The 21,618-nt window shown below is 47.8% G+C and overlaps 15 non-coding genes across 15 annotated transcripts; all 15 read left to right on the forward strand.

Annotated features, from left to right (window-relative positions):
- Positions 1 to 479: 479 nt before the first annotated feature.
- On the forward strand, positions 480 to 670 carry LOC142697392 (U2 spliceosomal RNA). Its single transcript, XR_012865191.1, has one exon. It is a non-coding gene; the product is annotated as a U2 spliceosomal RNA (small nuclear RNA).
- A 1,292-nt stretch (positions 671 to 1,962) lies between these two features.
- Positions 1,963 to 2,153, forward strand: LOC142697393 (U2 spliceosomal RNA). The gene has a single exon (XR_012865192.1). It is a non-coding gene; the product is annotated as a U2 spliceosomal RNA (small nuclear RNA).
- A 1,300-nt stretch (positions 2,154 to 3,453) lies between these two features.
- Positions 3,454 to 3,644, forward strand: LOC142697674 (U2 spliceosomal RNA). Its single transcript, XR_012865445.1, has one exon. It is a non-coding gene; the product is annotated as a U2 spliceosomal RNA (small nuclear RNA).
- Positions 3,645 to 4,924: 1,280 nt separating this feature from the next.
- Positions 4,925 to 5,115, forward strand: LOC142697394 (U2 spliceosomal RNA). The gene has a single exon (XR_012865193.1). It is a non-coding gene; the product is annotated as a U2 spliceosomal RNA (small nuclear RNA).
- A 1,292-nt stretch (positions 5,116 to 6,407) lies between these two features.
- LOC142697396 (U2 spliceosomal RNA) lies at positions 6,408 to 6,598 on the forward strand. The gene has a single exon (XR_012865194.1). It is a non-coding gene; the product is annotated as a U2 spliceosomal RNA (small nuclear RNA).
- A 1,284-nt stretch (positions 6,599 to 7,882) lies between these two features.
- LOC142697397 (U2 spliceosomal RNA) lies at positions 7,883 to 8,073 on the forward strand. Its single transcript, XR_012865195.1, has one exon. It is a non-coding gene; the product is annotated as a U2 spliceosomal RNA (small nuclear RNA).
- A 1,284-nt stretch (positions 8,074 to 9,357) lies between these two features.
- Positions 9,358 to 9,548, forward strand: LOC142697398 (U2 spliceosomal RNA). The gene has a single exon (XR_012865196.1). It is a non-coding gene; the product is annotated as a U2 spliceosomal RNA (small nuclear RNA).
- A 1,292-nt stretch (positions 9,549 to 10,840) lies between these two features.
- LOC142697399 (U2 spliceosomal RNA) lies at positions 10,841 to 11,031 on the forward strand. Its single transcript, XR_012865197.1, has one exon. It is a non-coding gene; the product is annotated as a U2 spliceosomal RNA (small nuclear RNA).
- A 1,284-nt stretch (positions 11,032 to 12,315) lies between these two features.
- LOC142697400 (U2 spliceosomal RNA) lies at positions 12,316 to 12,506 on the forward strand. The gene has a single exon (XR_012865198.1). It is a non-coding gene; the product is annotated as a U2 spliceosomal RNA (small nuclear RNA).
- Positions 12,507 to 13,806: 1,300 nt separating this feature from the next.
- LOC142697401 (U2 spliceosomal RNA) lies at positions 13,807 to 13,997 on the forward strand. The gene has a single exon (XR_012865199.1). It is a non-coding gene; the product is annotated as a U2 spliceosomal RNA (small nuclear RNA).
- A 1,284-nt stretch (positions 13,998 to 15,281) lies between these two features.
- On the forward strand, positions 15,282 to 15,474 carry LOC142697685 (U2 spliceosomal RNA). The gene has a single exon (XR_012865455.1). It is a non-coding gene; the product is annotated as a U2 spliceosomal RNA (small nuclear RNA).
- A 1,270-nt stretch (positions 15,475 to 16,744) lies between these two features.
- LOC142697402 (U2 spliceosomal RNA) lies at positions 16,745 to 16,935 on the forward strand. Its single transcript, XR_012865200.1, has one exon. It is a non-coding gene; the product is annotated as a U2 spliceosomal RNA (small nuclear RNA).
- A 1,300-nt stretch (positions 16,936 to 18,235) lies between these two features.
- LOC142697679 (U2 spliceosomal RNA) lies at positions 18,236 to 18,426 on the forward strand. Its single transcript, XR_012865450.1, has one exon. It is a non-coding gene; the product is annotated as a U2 spliceosomal RNA (small nuclear RNA).
- Positions 18,427 to 19,710: 1,284 nt separating this feature from the next.
- LOC142697404 (U2 spliceosomal RNA) lies at positions 19,711 to 19,901 on the forward strand. Its single transcript, XR_012865202.1, has one exon. It is a non-coding gene; the product is annotated as a U2 spliceosomal RNA (small nuclear RNA).
- Positions 19,902 to 21,177: 1,276 nt separating this feature from the next.
- On the forward strand, positions 21,178 to 21,368 carry LOC142697405 (U2 spliceosomal RNA). Its single transcript, XR_012865203.1, has one exon. It is a non-coding gene; the product is annotated as a U2 spliceosomal RNA (small nuclear RNA).
- Positions 21,369 to 21,618: the final 250 nt, after the last annotated feature.

Below are 21,618 nucleotides of genomic sequence, written 5' to 3' on the forward strand. Positions count from 1 at the left end.
AGACGGAACTTTGCACGTGTCATAGTGGAGCCCTCAGGATTCCAGAGCCAGCTTTCTGACATCATAATGGGGCCTCAGAGATAAAAGCCTGGGCCCAGGCAGTGTTGGTCAGTGCTGCTCAGCAGGCAGCACTGGACTGGACTGGATTACAGCTGATACAAGGTGTGAAGGAACAAGGGGTGGCTGTGGGCATGCACTTGCTGCCGCTGCCAGTGTTTATCTGCATGGCAGCAGGGCATTTGGGCATTGCCAGGAAGGCGTTTTTATGTAGATTCCTCCTCTTTCAGCACTGCATTGTGGTGCAAGCAAAAGAAGCAAATCCTGTCTGGCTTCCTCTCCGGCCTTTATTCACCTCCCGTGTAGCTGTGAGTGTGTGAGCCTGCAGGGCCCCATGGAATTGCCTAGAAGTAGGCTGAATCGCTGCAAGGGCTGAACAGCAGTATCGGGCAGGCTCGGGCAACGCGCGGCCCGTTCGGGTTATCGCTTCTCGGCCTTTTGGCTAAGATCAAGTGTAGTATCTGTTCTTATCAGTTTAATATCTGATACGTCCCCTATCTGGGGACCATATATTAAATGGATTTTTAGAACAGGGAGATGGAAATAGAGCTTGCTCTGTCCACTCCACGCATTGACCTGGTATTGCAGTATTTCCAGGACCGGTGCACCCTTTCCTTATGTGTTGACTAAAAGCAGATTCCAAAAGTGTTTTTTGTCTTTGCTATTGTTTCTGTCTTTCTGAAGGGATCTCCCCTTTTAATCCCATTATTTCAACACCTGTTGGACAATGCATGAGTGATAATGAGCTCATTGATTAAATGCAATTAATGAATAGATTGCCACCTCTTGTTGTGTGTCGTCTGTGTTTCTGTGTTTCCGGCATTTCACATTGGAACACCTCATTCACCTTCCTTGTCTTCTCTCCGCCCTCCCTTTTAGGTAAGTTAAAGAGCTGCACCTGAGCCAGCCACTGATTGATTGATTGATTGATTGATTGATTGATTGATTGATTGATTGATTGATTGATGCAGCACAACAGTCAAATAGTGGAGTGGAGTAGGGGAACAGCAAACAGCCAATAAAGCAGCCCGCCCGCTCGCCTGCCCGCCACAATGGACCTACCTGTGTACACTAGATGGATGTGATGGAATGTACTGTCGTCCCTACATTTCAAGAAGAAGTAAGAATTGCAGTTGCAACAAAGCCTTGCTTGCCTACAAAGAGAGCAGCAATTTGGATTTGTTACTATGTTACCTAGAAGAATAACAAACTGTGCAAGGATGGAGGTTGTAGGAGCAAGGAGAAGTTGTCTGTAAAGTTGGTGGATGCCTATTTTCCATTTTGCAGTCCCTTGTCTCCCTCTTGTGGCCTCCTGGAGGCAACTAGCTGTGCAAAAAAAAGACAGCCTGGCGGCCGGCTGTTGCAGTGTTGCCCTCTCAGGCAACACTGAGTGACTGACTGAGCCTCACCGTCTTATATAAAGTTCAGACGGAACTTTGCACGTGTCATAGTGGAGCCCTCAGGATTCCAGAGCCAGCTTTCTGACATCATAATGGGGCCTCAGAGATAAAAGCCTGGGCCCAGGCAGTGTTGGTCAGTGCTGCTCAGCAGGCAGCACTGGACTGGACTGGATTACAGCTGATACAAGGTGTGAAGGAACAAGGGGTGGCTGTGGGCATGCACTTGCTGCCGCTGCCAGTGTTTATCTGCATGGCAGCAGGGCATTTGGGCGTTGCCAGGAAGGCGTTTTTATGTAGATTCCTCCTCTTTCAGCACTGCATTGTGGTGCAAGCAAAAGAAGCAAATCCTGTCTGGCTTCCTCTCCGGCCTTTATTCACCTCCCGTGTAGCTGTGAGTGTGTGAGCCTGCAGGGCCCCATGGAATTGCCTAGAAGTAGGCTGAATCGCTGCAAGGGCTGAACAGCAGTATCGGGCAGGCTCGGGCAACGCGCGGCCCGTTCGGGTTATCGCTTCTCGGCCTTTTGGCTAAGATCAAGTGTAGTATCTGTTCTTATCAGTTTAATATCTGATACGTCCCCTATCTGGGGACCATATATTAAATGGATTTTTAGAACAGGGAGATGGAAATAGAGCTTGCTCTGTCCACTCCACGCATTGACCTGGTATTGCAGTATTTCCAGGACCGGTGCACCCTTTCCTTATGTGTTGACTAAAAGCAGATTCCAAAAGTGTTTTTTGTCTTTGCTATTGTTTCTGTCTTTCTGAAGGGATCTCCCCTTTTAATCCCATTATTTCAACACCTGTTGGACAATGCATGAGTGATAATGAGCTCATTGATTAAATGCAATTAATGAATAGATTGCCACCTCTTGTTGTGTGTCGTCTGTGTTTCTGTGTTTCCGGCATTTCACATTGGAACACCTCATTCACCTTCCTTGTCTTCTCTCCGCCCTCCCTTTTAGGTAAGTTAAAGAGCTGCACCTGAGCCAGCCACTGATTGATTGATTGATTGATTGATTGATTGATTGATTGATTGATTGATTGATTGATGCAGCACAACAGTCAAATAGTGGAGTGGAGTAGGGGAACAGCAAACAGCCAATAAAGCAGCCCGCCCGCTCGCCTGCCCGCCACAATGGACCTACCTGTGTACACTAGATGGATGTGATGGAATGTACTGTCGTCCCTACATTTCAAGAAGAAGTAAGAATTGCAGTTGCAACAAAGCCTTGCTTGCCTACAAAGAGAGCAGCAATTTGGATTTGTTACTATGTTACCTAGAAGAATAACAAAATAACAAACTGTGCAAGGATGGAGGTTGTAGGAGCAAGGAGAAGTTGTCTGTAAAGTTGGTGGATGCCTATTTTCCATTTTGCAGTCCCTTGTCTCCCTCTTGTGGCCTCCTGGAGGCAACTAGCTGTGCAAAAAAAAGACAGCCTGGCGGCCGGCTGTTGCAGTGTTGCCCTCTCAGGCAACACTGAGTGACTGACTGAGCCTCACCGTCTTATATAAAGTTCAGACGGAACTTTGCACGTGTCATAGTGGAGCCCTCAGGATTCCAGAGCCAGCTTTCTGACATCATAATGGGGCCTCAGAGATAAAAGCCTGGGCCCAGGCAGTGTTGGTCAGTGCTGCTCAGCAGGCAGCACTGGACTGGACTGGATTACAGCTGATACAAGGTGTGAAGGAACAAGGGGTGGCTGTGGGCATGCACTTGCTGCCGCTGCCAGTGTTTATCTGCATGGCAGCAGGGCATTTGGGCGTTGCCAGGAAGGCGTTTTTATGTAGATTCCTCCTCTTTCAGCACTGCATTGTGGTGCAAGCAAAAGAAGCAAATCCTGTCTGGCTTCCTCTCCGGCCTTTATTCACCTCCCGTGTAGCTGTGAGTGTGTGAGCCTGCAGGGCCCCATGGAATTGCCTAGAAGTAGGCTGAATCGCTGCAAGGGCTGAACAGCAGTATCGGGCAGGCTCGGGCAACGCGCGGCCCGTTCGGGTTATCGCTTCTCGGCCTTTTGGCTAAGATCAAGTGTAGTATCTGTTCTTATCAGTTTAATATCTGATACGTCCCCTATCTGGGGACCATATATTAAATGGATTTTTAGAACAGGGAGATGGAAATAGAGCTTGCTCTGTTCACTCCACGCATTGACCTGGTATTGCAGTATTTCCAGGACCGGTGCACCCTTTCCTTATGTGTTGACTAAAAGCAGATTCCAAAAGTGTTTTTTGTCTTTGCTATTGTTTCTGTCTTTCTGAAGGGATCTCCCCTTTTAATCCCATTATTTCAACACCTGTTGGACAATGCATGAGTGATAATGAGCTCATTGATTAAATGCAATTAATGAATAGATTGCCACCTCTTGTTGTGTGTCGTCTGTGTTTCTGTGTTTCCGGCATTTCACATTGGAACACCTCATTCACCTTCCTTGTCTTCTCTCCGCCCTCCCTTTTAGGTAAGTTAAAGAGCTGCACCTGAGCCAGCCACTGATTGATTGATTGATTGATTGATTGATTGATTGATTGATTGATGCAGCACAACAGTCAAATAGTGGAGTGGAGTAGGGGAACAGCAAACAGCCAATAAAGCAGCCCGCCCGCTCGCCTGCCCGCCACAATGGACCTACCTGTGTACACTAGATGGATGTGATGGAATGTACTGTCGTCCCTACATTTCAAGAAGAAGTAAGAATTGCAGTTGCAACAAAGCCTTGCTTGCCTACAAAGAGAGCAGCAATTTGGATTTGTTACTATGTTACCTAGAAGAATAACAAACTGTGCAAGGATGGAGGTTGTAGGAGCAAGGAGAAGTTGTCTGTAAAGTTGGTGGATGCCTATTTTCCATTTTGCAGTCCCTTGTCTCCCTCTTGTGGCCTCCTGGAGGCAACTAGCTGTGCAAAAAAAAGACAGCCTCGCGGCCGGCTGTTGCAGTGTTGCCCTCTCAGGCAACACTGAGTGACTGACTGAGCCTCACCGTCTTATATAAAGTTCAGACGGAACTTTGCACGTGTCATAGTGGAGCCCTCAGGATTCCAGAGCCAGCTTTCTGACATCATAATGGGGCCTCAGAGATAAAAGCCTGGGCCCAGGCAGTGTTGGTCAGTGCTGCTCAGCAGGCAGCACTGGACTGGACTGGATTACAGCTGATACAAGGTGTGAAGGAACAAGGGGTGGCTGTGGGCATGCACTTGCTGCCGCTGCCAGTGTTTATCTGCATGGCAGCAGGGCATTTGGGCGTTGCCAGGAAGGCGTTTTTATGTAGATTCCTCCTCTTTCAGCACTGCATTGTGGTGCAAGCAAAAGAAGCAAATCCTGTCTGGCTTCCTCTCCGGCCTTTATTCACCTCCCGTGTAGCTGTGAGTGTGTGAGCCTGCAGGGCCCCATGGAATTGCCTAGAAGTAGGCTGAATCGCTGCAAGGGCTGAACAGCAGTATCGGGCAGGCTCGGGCAACGCGCGGCCCGTTCGGGTTATCGCTTCTCGGCCTTTTGGCTAAGATCAAGTGTAGTATCTGTTCTTATCAGTTTAATATCTGATACGTCCCCTATCTGGGGACCATATATTAAATGGATTTTTAGAACAGGGAGATGGAAATAGAGCTTGCTCTGTCCACTCCACGCATTGACCTGGTATTGCAGTATTTCCAGGACCGGTGCACCCTTTCCTTATGTGTTGACTAAAAGCAGATTCCAAAAGTGTTTTTTGTCTTTGCTATTGTTTCTGTCTTTCTGAAGGGATCTCCCCTTTTAATCCCATTATTTCAACACCTGTTGGACAATGCATGAGTGATAATGAGCTCATTGATTAAATGCAATTAATGAATAGATTGCCACCTCTTGTTGTGTGTCGTCTGTGTTTCTGTGTTTCCGGCATTTCACATTGGAACACCTCATTCACCTTCCTTGTCTTCTCTCCGCCCTCCCTTTTAGGTAAGTTAAAGAGCTGCACCTGAGCCAGCCACTGATTGATTGATTGATTGATTGATTGATTGATTGATTGATTGATTGATTGATTGATGCAGCACAACAGTCAAATAGTGGAGTGGAGTAGGGGAACAGCAAACAGCCAATAAAGCAGCCCGCCCGCTCGCCTGCCCGCCACAATGGACCTACCTGTGTACACTAGATGGATGTGATGGAATGTACTGTCGTCCCTACATTTCAAGAAGAAGTAAGAATTGCAGTTGCAACAAAGCCTTGCTTGCCTACAAAGAGAGCAGCAATTTGGATTTGTTACTATGTTACCTAGAAGAATAACAAACTGTGCAAGGATGGAGGTTGTAGGAGCAAGGAGAAGTTGTCTGTAAAGTTGGTGGATGCCTATTTTCCATTTTGCAGTCCCTTGTCTCCCTCTTGTGGCCTCCTGGAGGCAACTAGCTGTGCAAAAAAAAGACAGCCTGGCGGCCGGCTGTTGCAGTGTTGCCCTCTCAGGCAACACTGAGTGACTGACTGAGCCTCACCGTCTTATATAAAGTTCAGACGGAACTTTGCACGTGTCATAGTGGAGCCCTCAGGATTCCAGAGCCAGCTTTCTGACATCATAATGGGGCCTCAGAGATAAAAGCCTGGGCCCAGGCAGTGTTGGTCAGTGCTGCTCAGCAGGCAGCACTGGACTGGACTGGATTACAGCTGATACAAGGTGTGAAGGAACAAGGGGTGGCTGTGGGCATGCACTTGCTGCCGCTGCCAGTGTTTATCTGCATGGCAGCAGGGCATTTGGGCGTTGCCAGGAAGGCGTTTTTATGTAGATTCCTCCTCTTTCAGCACTGCATTGTGGTGCAAGCAAAAGAAGCAAATCCTGTCTGGCTTCCTCTCCGGCCTTTATTCACCTCCCGTGTAGCTGTGAGTGTGTGAGCCTGCAGGGCCCCATGGAATTGCCTAGAAGTAGGCTGAATCGCTGCAAGGGCTGAACAGCAGTATCGGGCAGGCTCGGGCAACGCGCGGCCCGTTCGGGTTATCGCTTCTCGGCCTTTTGGCTAAGATCAAGTGTAGTATCTGTTCTTATCAGTTTAATATCTGATACGTCCCCTATCTGGGGACCATATATTAAATGGATTTTTAGAACAGGGAGATGGAAATAGAGCTTGCTCTGTCCACTCCACGCATTGACCTGGTATTGCAGTATTTCCAGGACCGGTGCACCCTTTCCTTATGTGTTGACTAAAAGCAGATTCCAAAAGTGTTTTTTGTCTTTGCTATTGTTTCTGTCTTTCTGAAGGGATCTCCCCTTTTAATCCCATTATTTCAACACCTGTTGGACAATGCATGAGTGATAATGAGCTCATTGATTAAATGCAATTAATGAATAGATTGCCACCTCTTGTTGTGTGTCGTCTGTGTTTCTGTGTTTCCGGCATTTCACATTGGAACACCTCATTCACCTTCCTTGTCTTCTCTCCGCCCTCCCTTTTAGGTAAGTTAAAGAGCTGCACCTGAGCCAGCCACTGATTGATTGATTGATTGATTGATTGATTGATTGATTGATTGATTGATGCAGCACAACAGTCAAATAGTGGAGTGGAGTAGGGGAACAGCAAACAGCCAATAAAGCAGCCCGCCCGCTCGCCTGCCCGCCACAATGGACCTACCTGTGTACACTAGATGGATGTGATGGAATGTACTGTCGTCCCTACATTTCAAGAAGAAGTAAGAATTGCAGTTGCAACAAAGCCTTGCTTGCCTACAAAGAGAGCAGCAATTTGGATTTGTTACTATGTTACCTAGAAGAATAACAAACTGTGCAAGGATGGAGGTTGTAGGAGCAAGGAGAAGTTGTCTGTAAAGTTGGTGGATGCCTATTTTCCATTTTGCAGTCCCTTGTCTCCCTCTTGTGGCCTCCTGGAGGCAACTAGCTGTGCAAAAAAAAGACAGCCTGGCGGCCGGCTGTTGCAGTGTTGCCCTCTCAGGCAACACTGAGTGACTGACTGAGCCTCACCGTCTTATATAAAGTTCAGACGGAACTTTGCACGTGTCATAGTGGAGCCCTCAGGATTCCAGAGCCAGCTTTCTGACATCATAATGGGGCCTCAGAGATAAAAGCCTGGGCCCAGGCAGTGTTGGTCAGTGCTGCTCAGCAGGCAGCACTGGACTGGACTGGATTACAGCTGATACAAGGTGTGAAGGAACAAGGGGTGGCTGTGGGCATGCACTTGCTGCCGCTGCCAGTGTTTATCTGCATGGCAGCAGGGCATTTGGGCGTTGCCAGGAAGGCGTTTTTATGTAGATTCCTCCTCTTTCAGCACTGCATTGTGGTGCAAGCAAAAGAAGCAAATCCTGTCTGGCTTCCTCTCCGGCCTTTATTCACCTCCCGTGTAGCTGTGAGTGTGTGAGCCTGCAGGGCCCCATGGAATTGCCTAGAAGTAGGCTGAATCGCTGCAAGGGCTGAACAGCAGTATCGGGCAGGCTCGGGCAACGCGCGGCCCGTTCGGGTTATCGCTTCTCGGCCTTTTGGCTAAGATCAAGTGTAGTATCTGTTCTTATCAGTTTAATATCTGATACGTCCCCTATCTGGGGACCATATATTAAATGGATTTTTAGAACAGGGAGATGGAAATAGAGCTTGCTCTGTCCACTCCACGCATTGACCTGGTATTGCAGTATTTCCAGGACCGGTGCACCCTTTCCTTATGTGTTGACTAAAAGCAGATTCCAAAAGTGTTTTTTGTCTTTGCTATTGTTTCTGTCTTTCTGAAGGGATCTCCCCTTTTAATCCCATTATTTCAACACCTGTTGGACAATGCATGAGTGATAATGAGCTCATTGATTAAATGCAATTAATGAATAGATTGCCACCTCTTGTTGTGTGTCGTCTGTGTTTCTGTGTTTCCGGCATTTCACATTGGAACACCTCATTCACCTTCCTTGTCTTCTCTCCGCCCTCCCTTTTAGGTAAGTTAAAGAGCTGCACCTGAGCCAGCCACTGATTGATTGATTGATTGATTGATTGATTGATTGATTGATTGATTGATGCAGCACAACAGTCAAATAGTGGAGTGGAGTAGGGGAACAGCAAACAGCCAATAAAGCAGCCCGCCCGCTCGCCTGCCCGCCACAATGGACCTACCTGTGTACACTAGATGGATGTGATGGAATGTACTGTCGTCCCTACATTTCAAGAAGAAGTAAGAATTGCAGTTGCAACAAAGCCTTGCTTGCCTACAAAGAGAGCAGCAATTTGGATTTGTTACTATGTTACCTAGAAGAATAACAAACTGTGCAAGGATGGAGGTTGTAGGAGCAAGGAGAAGTTGTCTGTAAAGTTGGTGGATGCCTATTTTCCATTTTGCAGTCCCTTGTCTCCCTCTTGTGGCCTCCTGGAGGCAACTAGCTGTGCAAAAAAAAGACAGCCTGGCGGCCGGCTGTTGCAGTGTTGCCCTCTCAGGCAACACTGAGTGACTGACTGAGCCTCACCGTCTTATATAAAGTTCAGACGGAACTTTGCACGTGTCATAGTGGAGCCCTCAGGATTCCAGAGCCAGCTTTCTGACATCATAATGGGGCCTCAGAGATAAAAGCCTGGGCCCAGGCAGTGTTGGTCAGTGCTGCTCAGCAGGCAGCACTGGACTGGACTGGATTACAGCTGATACAAGGTGTGAAGGAACAAGGGGTGGCTGTGGGCATGCACTTGCTGCCGCTGCCAGTGTTTATCTGCATGGCAGCAGGGCATTTGGGCGTTGCCAGGAAGGCGTTTTTATGTAGATTCCTCCTCTTTCAGCACTGCATTGTGGTGCAAGCAAAAGAAGCAAATCCTGTCTGGCTTCCTCTCCGGCCTTTATTCACCTCCCGTGTAGCTGTGAGTGTGTGAGCCTGCAGGGCCCCATGGAATTGCCTAGAAGTAGGCTGAATCGCTGCAAGGGCTGAACAGCAGTATCGGGCAGGCTCGGGCAACGCGCGGCCCGTTCGGGTTATCGCTTCTCGGCCTTTTGGCTAAGATCAAGTGTAGTATCTGTTCTTATCAGTTTAATATCTGATACGTCCCCTATCTGGGGACCATATATTAAATGGATTTTTAGAACAGGGAGATGGAAATAGAGCTTGCTCTGTCCACTCCACGCATTGACCTGGTATTGCAGTATTTCCAGGACCGGTGCACCCTTTCCTTATGTGTTGACTAAAAGCAGATTCCAAAAGTGTTTTTTGTCTTTGCTATTGTTTCTGTCTTTCTGAAGGGATCTCCCCTTTTAATCCCATTATTTCAACACCTGTTGGACAATGCATGAGTGATAATGAGCTCATTGATTAAATGCAATTAATGAATAGATTGCCACCTCTTGTTGTGTGTCGTCTGTGTTTCTGTGTTTCCGGCATTTCACATTGGAACACCTCATTCACCTTCCTTGTCTTCTCTCCGCCCTCCCTTTTAGGTAAGTTAAAGAGCTGCACCTGAGCCAGCCACTGATTGATTGATTGATTGATTGATTGATTGATTGATTGATTGATTGATTGATTGATGCAGCACAACAGTCAAATAGTGGAGTGGAGTAGGGGAACAGCAAACAGCCAATAAAGCAGCCCGCCCGCTCGCCTGCCCGCCACAATGGACCTACCTGTGTACACTAGATGGATGTGATGGAATGTACTGTCGTCCCTACATTTCAAGAAGAAGTAAGAATTGCAGTTGCAACAAAGCCTTGCTTGCCTACAAAGAGAGCAGCAATTTGGATTTGTTACTATGTTACCTAGAAGAATAACAAACTGTGCAAGGATGGAGGTTGTAGGAGCAAGGAGAAGTTGTCTGTAAAGTTGGTGGATGCCTATTTTCCATTTTGCAGTCCCTTGTCTCCCTCTTGTGGCCTCCTGGAGGCAACTAGCTGTGCAAAAAAAAGACAGCCTGGCGGCCGGCTGTTGCAGTGTTGCCCTCTCAGGCAACACTGAGTGACTGACTGAGCCTCACCGTCTTATATAAAGTTCAGACGGAACTTTGCACGTGTCATAGTGGAGCCCTCAGGATTCCAGAGCCAGCTTTCTGACATCATAATGGGGCCTCAGAGATAAAAGCCTGGGCCCAGGCAGTGTTGGTCAGTGCTGCTCAGCAGGCAGCACTGGACTGGACTGGATTACAGCTGATACAAGGTGTGAAGGAACAAGGGGTGGCTGTGGGCATGCACTTGCTGCCGCTGCCAGTGTTTATCTGCATGGCAGCAGGGCATTTGGGCGTTGCCAGGAAGGCGTTTTTATGTAGATTCCTCCTCTTTCAGCACTGCATTGTGGTGCAAGCAAAAGAAGCAAATCCTGTCTGGCTTCCTCTCCGGCCTTTATTCACCTCCCGTGTAGCTGTGAGTGTGTGAGCCTGCAGGGCCCCATGGAATTGCCTAGAAGTAGGCTGAATCGCTGCAAGGGCTGAACAGCAGTATCGGGCAGGCTCGGGCAACGCGCGGCCCGTTCGGGTTATCGCTTCTCGGCCTTTTGGCTAAGATCAAGTGTAGTATCTGTTCTTATCAGTTTAATATCTGATACGTCCCCTATCTGGGGACCATATATTAAATGGATTTTTAGAACAGGGAGATGGAAATAGAGCTTGCTCTGTCCACTCCACGCATTGACCTGGTATTGCAGTATTTCCAGGACCGGTGCACCCTTTCCTTATGTGTTGACTAAAAGCAGATTCCAAAAGTGTTTTTTGTCTTTGCTATTGTTTCTGTCTTTCTGAAGGGATCTCCCCTTTTAATCCCATTATTTCAACACCTGTTGGACAATGCATGAGTGATAATGAGCTCATTGATTAAATGCAATTAATGAATAGATTGCCACCTCTTGTTGTGTGTCGTCTGTGTTTCTGTGTTTCCGGCATTTCACATTGGAACACCTCATTCACCTTCCTTGTCTTCTCTCCGCCCTCCCTTTTAGGTAAGTTAAAGAGCTGCACCTGAGCCAGCCACTGATTGATTGATTGATTGATTGATTGATTGATTGATTGATTGATTGATGCAGCACAACAGTCAAATAGTGGAGTGGAGTAGGGGAACAGCAAACAGCCAATAAAGCAGCCCGCCCGCTCGCCTGCCCGCCACAATGGACCTACCTGTGTACACTAGATGGATGTGATGGAATGTACTGTCGTCCCTACATTTCAAGAAGAAGTAAGAATTGCAGTTGCAACAAAGCCTTGCTTGCCTACAAAGAGAGCAGCAATTTGGATTTGTTACTATGTTACCTAGAAGAATAACAAACTGTGCAAGGATGGAGGTTGTAGGAGCAAGGAGAAGTTGTCTGTAAAGTTGGTGGATGCCTATTTTCCATTTTGCAGTCCCTTGTCTCCCTCTTGTGGCCTCCTGGAGGCAACTAGCTGTGCAAAAAAAAGACAGCCTGGCGGCCGGCTGTTGCAGTGTTGCCCTCTCAGGCAACACTGAGTGACTGACTGAGCCTCACCGTCTTATATAAAGTTCAGACGGAACTTTGCACGTGTCATAGTGGAGCCCTCAGGATTCCAGAGCCAGCTTTCTGACATCATAATGGGGCCTCAGAGATAAAAGCCTGGGCCCAGGCAGTGTTGGTCAGTGCTGCTCAGCAGGCAGCACTGGACTGGACTGGATTACAGCTGATACAAGGTGTGAAGGAACAAGGGGTGGCTGTGGGCATGCACTTGCTGCTGCTGCCAGTGTTTATCTGCATGGCAGCAGGGCATTTGGGCGTTGCCAGGAAGGCGTTTTTATGTAGATTCCTCCTCTTTCAGCACTGCATTGTGGTGCAAGCAAAAGAAGCAAATCCTGTCTGGCTTCCTCTCCGGCCTTTATTCACCTCCCGTGTAGCTGTGAGTGTGTGAGCCTGCAGGGCCCCATGGAATTGCCTAGAAGTAGGCTGAATCGCTGCAAGGGCTGAACAGCAGTATCGGGCAGGCTCGGGCAACGCGCGGCCCGTTCGGGTTATCGCTTCTCGGCCTTTTGGCTAAGATCAAGTGTAGTATCTGTTCTTATCAGTTTAATATCTGATACGTCCCCTATCTGGGGACCATATATTAAATGGATTTTTAGAACAGGGAGATGGAAATAGAGCTTGCTCTGTCCACTCCACGCATTGACCTGGTATTGCAGTATTTCCAGGACCGGTGCACCCTTTCCTTATGTGTTGACTAAAAGCAGATTCCAAAAGTGTTTTTTGTCTTTGCTATTGTTTCTGTCTTTCTGAAGGGATCTCCCCTTTTAATCCCATTATTTCAACACCTGTTGGACAATGCATGAGTGATAATGAGCTCATTGATTAAATGCAATTAATGAATAGATTGCCACCTCTTGTTGTGTGTCGTCTGTGTTTCTGTGTTTCCGGCATTTCACATTGGAACACCTCATTCACCTTCCTTGTCTTCTCTCCGCCCTCCCTTTTAGGTAAGTTAAAGAGCTGCACCTGAGCCAGCCACTGATTGATTGATTGATTGATTGATTGATTGATTGATTGATTGATTGATTGATTGATTGATTGATGCAGCACAACAGTCAAATAGTGGAGTGGAGTAGGGGAACAGCAAACAGCCAATAAAGCAGCCCGCCCGCTCGCCTGCCCGCCACAATGGACCTACCTGTGTACACTAGATGGATGTGATGGAATGTACTGTCGTCCCTACATTTCAAGAAGAAGTAAGAATTGCAGTTGCAACAAAGCCTTGCTTGCCTACAAAGAGAGCAGCAATTTGGATTTGTTACTATGTTACCTAGAAGAATAACAAACTGTGCAAGGATGGAGGTTGTAGGAGCAAGGAGAAGTTGTCTGTAAAGTTGGTGGATGCCTATTTTCCATTTTGCAGTCCCTTGTCTCCCTCTTGTGGCCTCCTGGAGGCAACTAGCTGTGCAAAAAAAAGACAGCCTGGCGGCCGGCTGTTGCAGTGTTGCCCTCTCAGGCAACACTAAGTGACTGACTGAGCCTCACCGTCTTATATAAAGTTCAGACGGAACTTTGCACGTGTCATAGTGGAGCCCTCAGGATTCCAGAGCCAGCTTTCTGACATCATAATGGGGCCTCAGAGATAAAAGCCTGGGCCCAGGCAGTGTTGGTCAGTGCTGCTCAGCAGGCAGCACTGGACTGGACTGGATTACAGCTGATACAAGGTGTGAAGGAACAAGGGGTGGCTGTGGGCATGCAATTGCTGCCGCTGCCAGTGTTTATCTGCATGGCAGCAGGGCATTTGGGCGTTGCCAGGAAGGCGTTTTTATGTAGATTCCTCCTCTTTCAGCACTGCATTGTGGTGCAAGCAAAAGAAGCAAATCCTGTCTGGCTTCCTCTCCGGCCTTTATTCACCTCCCGTGTAGCTGTGAGTGTGTGAGCCTGCAGGGCCCCATGGAATTGCCTAGAAGTAGGCTGAATCGCTGCAAGGGCTGAACAGCAGTATCGGGCAGGCTCGGGCAACGCGCGGCCCGTTCGGGTTATCGCTTCTCGGCCTTTTGGCTAAGATCAAGTGTAGTATCTGTTCTTATCAGTTTAATATCTGATACGTCCCCTATCTGGGGACCATATATTAAATGGATTTTTAGAACAGGGAGATGGAAATAGAGCTTGCTCTGTCCACTCCACGCATTGACCTGGTATTGCAGTATTTCCAGGACCGGTGCACCCTTTCCTTATGTGTTGACTAAAAGCAGATTCCAAAAGTGTTTTTTGTCTTTGCTATTGTTTCTGTCTTTCTGAAGGGATCTCCCCTTTTAATCCCATTATTTCAACACCTGTTGGACAATGCATGAGTGATAATGAGCTCATTGATTAAATGCAATTAATGAATAGATTGCCACCTCTTGTTGTGTGTCGTCTGTGTTTCTGTGTTTCCGGCATTTCACATTGGAACACCTCATTCACCTTCCTTGTCTTCTCTCCGCCCTCCCTTTTAGGTAAGTTAAAGAGCTGCACCTGAGCCAGCCACTGATTGATTGATTGATTGATTGATTGATTGATTGATTGATTGATTGATGCAGCACAACAGTCAAATAGTGGAGTGGAGTAGGGGAACAGCAAACAGCCAATAAAGCAGCCCGCCCGCTCGCCTGCCCGCCACAATGGACCTACCTGTGTACACTAGATGGATGTGATGGAATGTACTGTCGTCCCTACATTTCAAGAAGAAGTAAGAATTGCAGTTGCAACAAAGCCTTGCTTGCCTACAAAGAGAGCAGCAATTTGGATTTGTTACTATGTAACCTAGAAGAATAACAAACTGTGCAAGGATGGAGGTTGTAGGAGCAAGGAGAAGTTGTCTGTAAAGTTGGTGGATGCCTATTTTCCATTTTGCAGTCCCTTGTCTCCCTCTTGTGGCCTCCTGGAGGCAACTAGCTGTGCAAAAAAAAGACAGCCTGGCGGCCGGCTGTTGCAGTGTTGCCCTCTCAGGCAACACTGAGTGACTGACTGAGCCTCACCGTCTTATATAAAGTTCAGACGGAACTTTGCACGTGTCATAGTGGAGCCCTCAGGATTCCAGAGCCAGCTTTCTGACATCATAATGGGGCCTCAGAGATAAAAGCCTGGGCCCAGGCAGTGTTGGTCAGTGCTGCTCAGCAGGCAGCACTGGACTGGACTGGATTACAGCTGATACAAGGTGTGAAGGAACAAGGGGTGGCTGTGGGCATGCACTTGCTGCCGCTGCCAGTGTTTATCTGCATGGCAGCAGGGCATTTGGGCGTTGCCAGGAAGGCGTTTTTATGTAGATTCCTCCTCTTTCAGCACTGCATTGTGGTGCAAGCAAAAGAAGCAAATCCTGTCTGGCTTCCTCTCCGGCCTTTATTCACCTCCCGTGTAGCTGTGAGTGTGTGAGCCTGCAGGGCCCCATGGAATTGCCTAGAAGTAGGCTGAATCGCTGCAAGGGCTGAACAGCAGTATCGGGCAGGCTCGGGCAACGCGCGGCCCGTTCGGGTTATCGCTTCTCTCGGCCTTTTGGCTAAGATCAAGTGTAGTATCTGTTCTTATCAGTTTAATATCTGATACGTCCCCTATCTGGGGACCATATATTAAATGGATTTTTAGAACAGGGAGATGGAAATAGAGCTTGCTCTGTCCACTCCACGCATTGACCTGGTATTGCAGTATTTCCAGGACCGGTGCACCCTTTCCTTATGTGTTGACTAAAAGCAGATTCCAAAAGTGTTTTTTGTCTTTGCTATTGTTTCTGTCTTTCTGAAGGGATCTCCCCTTTTAATCCCATTATTTCAACACCTGTTGGACAATGCATGAGTGATAATGAGCTCATTGATTAAATGCAATTAATGAATAGATTGCCACCTCTTGTTGTGTGTCGTCTGTGTTTCTGTGTTTCCGGCATTTCACATTGGAACACCTCATTCACCTTCCTTGTCTTCTCTCCGCCCTCCCTTTTAGGTAAGTTAAAGAGCTGCACCTGAGCCAGCCACTGATTGATTGATTGATTGATTGATTGATTGATTGATTGATTGATTGATTGATTGATTGCAGCACAACAGTCAAATAGTGGAGTGGAGTAGGGGAACAGCAAACAGCCAATAAAGCAGCCCGCCCGCTCGCCTGCCCGCCACAATGGACCTACCTGTGTACACTAGATGGATGTGATGGAATGTACTGTCGTCAATTGCAGTTGCAACAAAGCCTTGCTTGCCTACAAAGAGAGCAGCAATTTGGATTTGTTACTATGTTACCTAGAAGAATAACAAACTGTGCAAGGATGGAGGTTGTAGGAGCAAGGAGAAGTTGTCTGTAAAGTTGGTGGATGCCTATTTTCCATTTTGCAGTCCCTTGTCTCCCTCTTGTGGCCTCCTGGAGGCAACTAGCTGTGCAAAAAAAAGACAGCCTGGCGGCCGGCTGTTGCAGTGTTGCCCTCTCAGGCAACACTGAGTGACTGACTGAGCCTCACCGTCTTATATAAAGTTCAGACGGAACTTTGCACGTGTCATAGTGGAGCCCTCAGGATTCCAGAGCCAGCTTTCTGACATCATAATGGGGCCTCAGAGATAAAAGCCTGGGCCCAGGCAGTGTTGGTCAGTGCTGCTCAGCAGGCAGCACTGGACTGGACTGGATTACAGCTGATACAAGGTGTGAAGGAACAAGGGGTGGCTGTGGGCATGCACTTGCTGCCGCTGCCAGTGTTTATCTGCATGGCAGCAGGGCATTTGGGCGTTGCCAGGAAGGCGTTTTTATGTAGATTCCTCCTCTTTCAGCACTGCATTGTGGTGCAAGCAAAAGAAGCAAATCCTGTCTGGCTTCCTCTCCGGCCTTTATTCACCTCCCGTGTAGCTGTGAGTGTGTGAGCCTGCAGGGCCCCATGGAATTGCCTAGAAGTAGGCTGAATCGCTGCAAGGGCTGAACAGCAGTATCGGGCAGGCTCGGGCAACGCGCGGCCCGTTCGGGTTATCGCTTCTCGGCCTTTTGGCTAAGATCAAGTGTAGTATCTGTTCTTATCAGTTTAATATCTGATACGTCCCCTATCTGGGGACCATATATTAAATGGATTTTTAGAACAGGGAGATGGAAATAGAGCTTGCTCTGTCCACTCCACGCATTGACCTGGTATTGCAGTATTTCCAGGACCGGTGCACCCTTTCCTTATGTGTTGACTAAAAGCAGATTCCAAAAGTGTTTTTTGTCTTTGCTATTGTTTCTGTCTTTCTGAAGGGATCTCCCCTTTTAATCCCATTATTTCAACACCTGTTGGACAATGCATGAGTGATAATGAGCTCATTGATTAAATGCAATTAATGAATAGATTGCCACCTCTTGTTGTGTGTCGTCTGTGTTTCTGTGTTTCCGGCATTTCACATTGGAACACCTCATTCACCTTCCTTGTCTTCTCTCCGCCCTCCCTTTTAGGTAAGTTAAAGAGCTGCACCTGAGCCAGCCACTGATTGATTGATTGATTGATTGATTGATTGATTGATTGATTGATTGATTGATTGATTGATTGATGCAGCACAACAGTCAAATAGTGGAGTGGAGTAGGGGAACAGCAAACAGCCAATAAAGCAGCCCGCCCGCTCGCCTGCCCGCCACAATAGACCTACCTGTGTACACTAGATGGATGTGATGGAATGTACTGTCGTCCCTACATTTCAAGAAGAAGTAAGAATTGCAGTTGCAACAAAGCCTTGCTTGCCTACAAAGAGAGCAGCAATTTGGATTTGTTACTATGTTACCTAGAAGAATAACAAACTGTGCAAGGATGGAGGTTGTAGGAGCAAGGAGAAGTTGTCTGTAAAGTTGGTGGATGCCTATTTTCCATTTTGCAGTCCCTTGTCTCCCTCTTGTGGCCTCCTGGAGGCAACTAGCTGTGCAAAAAAAAGACAGCCTGGCGGCCGGCTGTTGCAGTGTTGCCCTCTCAGGCAACACTGAGTGACTGACTGAGCCTCACCGTCTTATATAAAGTTCAGACGGAACTTTGCACGTGTCATAGTGGAGCCCTCAGGATTCCAGAGCCAGCTTTCTGACATCATAATGGGGCCTCAGAGATAAAAGCCTGGGCCCAGGCAGTGTTGGTCAGTGCTGCTCAGCAGGCAGCACTGGACTGGACTGGATTACAGCTGATACAAGGTGTGAAGGAACAAGGGGTGGCTGTGGGCATGCACTTGCTGCCGCTGCCAGTGTTTATCTGCATGGCAGCAGGGCATTTGGGCGTTGCCAGGAAGGCGTTTTTATGTAGATTCCTCCTCTTTCAGCACTGCATTGTGGTGCAAGCAAAAGAAGCAAATCCTGTCTGGCTTCCTCTCCGGCCTTTATTCACCTCCCGTGTAGCTGTGAGTGTGTGAGCCTGCAGGGCCCCATGGAATTGCCTAGAAGTAGGCTGAATCGCTGCAAGGGCTGAACAGCAGTATCGGGCAGGCTCGGGCAACGCGCGGCCCGTTCGGGTTATCGCTTCTCGGCCTTTTGGCTAAGATCAAGTGTAGTATCTGTTCTTATCAGTTTAATATCTGATACGTCCCCTATCTGGGGACCATATATTAAATGGATTTTTAGAACAGGGAGATGGAAATAGAGCTTGCTCTGTCCACTCCACGCATTGACCTGGTATTGCAGTATTTCCAGGACCGGAGCACCCTTTCCTTATGTGTTGACTAAAAGCAGATTCCAAAAGTGTTTTTTGTCTTTGCTATTGTTTCTGTCTTTCTGAAGGGATCTCCCCTTTTAATCCCATTATTTCAACACCTGTTGGACAATGCATGAGTGATAATGAGCTCATTGATTAAATGCAATTAATGAATAGATTGCCACCTCTTGTTGTGTGTCGTCTGTGTTTCTGTGTTTCCGGCATTTCACATTGGAACACCTCATTCACCTTCCTTGTCTTCTCTCCGCCCTCCCTTTTAGGTAAGTTAAAGAGCTGCACCTGAGCCAGCCACTGATTGATTGATTGATTGATTGATTGATTGATTGATTGATTGATTGATGCAGCACAACAGTCAAATAGTGGAGTGGAGTAGGGGAACAGCAAACAGCCAATAAAGCAGCCCGCCCGCTCGCCTGCCCGCCACAATGGACCTACCTGTGTACACTAGATGGATGTGATGGAATGTACTGTCGTCCCTACATTTCAAGAAGAAGTAAGAATTGCAGTTGCAACAAAGCCTTGCTTGCCTACAAAGAGAGCAGCAATTTGGATTTGTTACTATGTTACCTAGAAGAATAACAAACTGTGCAAGGATGGAGGTTGTAGGAGCAAGGAGAAGTTGTCTGTAAAGTTGGTGGATGCCTATTTTCCATTTTGCAGTCCCTTGTCTCCCTCTTGTGGCCTCCTGGAGGCAACTAGCTGTGCAAAAAAAAGACAGCCTGGCGGCCGGCTGTTGCAGTGTTGCCCTCTCAGGCAACACTGAGTGACTGACTGAGCCTCACCGTCTTATATAAAGTTCAGACGGAACTTTGCACGTGTCATAGTGGAGCCCTCAGGATTCCAGAGCCAGCTTTCTGACATCATAATGGGGCCTCAGAGATAAAAGCCTGGGCCCAGGCAGTGTTGGTCAGTGCTGCTCAGCAGGCAGCACTGGACTGGACTGGATTACAGCTGATACAAGGTGTGAAGGAACAAGGGGTGGCTGTGGGCATGCACTTGCTGCCGCTGCCAGTGTTTATCTGCATGGCAGCAGGGCATTTGGGCGTTGCCAGGAAGGCGTTTTTATGTAGATTCCTCCTCTTTCAGCACTGCATTGTGGTGCAAGCAAAAGAAGCAAATCCTGTCTGGCTTCCTCTCCGGCCTTTATTCACCTCCCGTGTAGCTGTGAGTGTGTGAGCCTGCAGGGCCCCATGGAATTGCCTAGAAGTAGGCTGAATCGCTGCAAGGGCTGAACAGCAGTATCGGGCAGGCTCGGGCAACGCGCGGCCCGTTCGGGTTATCGCTTCTCGGCCTTTTGGCTAAGATCAAGTGTAGTATCTGTTCTTATCAGTTTAATATCTGATACGTCCCCTATCTGGGGACCATATATTAAATGGATTTTTAGAACAGGGAGATGGAAATAGAGCTTGCTCTGTCCACTCCACGCATTGACCTGGTATTGCAGTATTTCCAGGACCGGTGCACCCTTTCCTTATGTGTTGACTAAAAGCAGATTCCAAAAGTGTTTTTTGTCTTTGCTATTGTTTCTGTCTTTCTGAAGGGATCTCCCCTTTTAATCCCATTATTTCAACACCTGTTGGACAATGCATGAGTGATAATGAGCTCATTGATTAAATGCAATTAATGAATAGATTGCCACCTCTTGTTGTGTGTCGTCTGTGTTTCTGTGTTTCCGGCATTTCACATTGGAACACCTCATTCACCTTCCTTGTCTTCTCTCCGCCCTCCCTTTTAGGTAAGTTAAAGAGCTGCACCTGAGCCAGCCACTGATTGATTGATTGATTGATTGATTGATTGATTGATTGATGCAGCACAACAGTCAAATAGTGGAGTGGAGTAGGGGAACAGCAAACAGCCAATAAAGCAGCCCGCCCGCTCGCCTGCCCGCCACAATGGACCTACCTGTGTACACTAGATGGATGTGATGGAATGTACTGTCGTCCCTACATTTCAAGAAGAAGTAAGAATTGCAGTTGCAACAAAGCCTTGCTTGCCTACAAAGAGAGCAGCAATTTGGATTTGTTACTATGTTACCTAGAAGAATAACAAACTGTGCAAGGATGGAGGTTGTAGGAGCAAGGAGAAGTTGTCTGTAAAGTTGGTGGATGCCTATTTTCCATTTTGCAGTCCCTTGTCTCCCTCTTGTGGCCTCCTGGAGGCAACTAGCTGTGCAAAAAAAAGACAGCCTGGCGGCCGGCTGTTGCAGTGTTGCCCTCTCAGGCAACACTGAGTGACTGACTGAGCCTCACCGTCTTATATAAAGTTCAGACGGAACTTTGCACGTGTCATAGTGGAGCCCTCAGGATTCCAGAGCCAGCTTTCTGACATCATAATGGGGCCTCAGAGATAAAAGCCTGGGCCCAGGCAGTGTTGGTCAGTGCTGCTCAGCAGGCAGCACTGGACTGGACTGGATTACAGCTGATACAAGGTGTGAAGGAACAAGGGGTGGCTGTGGGCATGCACTTGCTGCCGCTGCCAGTGTTTATCTGCATGGCAGCAGGGCATTTGGGCGTTGCCAGGAAGGCGTTTTTATGTAGATTCCTCCTCTTTCAGCACTGCATTGTGGTGCAAGCAAAAGAAGCAAATCCTGTCTGGCTTCCTCTCCGGCCTTTATTCACCTCCCGTGTAGCTGTGAGTGTGTGAGCCTGCAGGGCCCCATGGAATTGCCTAGAAGTAGGCTGAATCGCTGCAAGGGCTGAACAGCAGTATCGGGCAGGCTCGGGCAACGCGCGGCCCGTTCGGGTTATCGCTTCTCGGCCTTTTGGCTAAGATCAAGTGTAGTATCTGTTCTTATCAGTTTAATATCTGATACGTCCCCTATCTGGGGACCATATATTAAATGGATTTTTAGAACAGGGAGATGGAAATAGAGCTTGCTCTGTCCACTCCACGCATTGACCTGGTATTGCAGTATTTCCAGGACCGGTGCACCCTTTCCTTATGTGTTGACTAAAAGCAGATTCCAAAAGTGTTTTTTGTCTTTGCTATTGTTTCTGTCTTTCTGAAGGGATCTCCCCTTTTAATCCCATTATTTCAACACCTGTTGGACAATGCATGTGTGATAATGAGCTCATTGATTAAATGCAATTAATGAATAGATTGCCACCTCTTGTTGTGTGTCGTCTGTGTTTCTGTGTTTCCGGCATTTCACATTGGAACACCTCATTCACCTTCCTTGTCTTCTCT

The sequence above is a fragment of the Rhinoderma darwinii genome (assembly GCF_050947455.1).
Source record: "Rhinoderma darwinii isolate aRhiDar2 chromosome 5 unlocalized genomic scaffold, aRhiDar2.hap1 SUPER_5_unloc_8, whole genome shotgun sequence".
NCBI classification, from domain to species: Eukaryota; Metazoa; Chordata; class Amphibia; order Anura; family Rhinodermatidae; genus Rhinoderma; species Rhinoderma darwinii.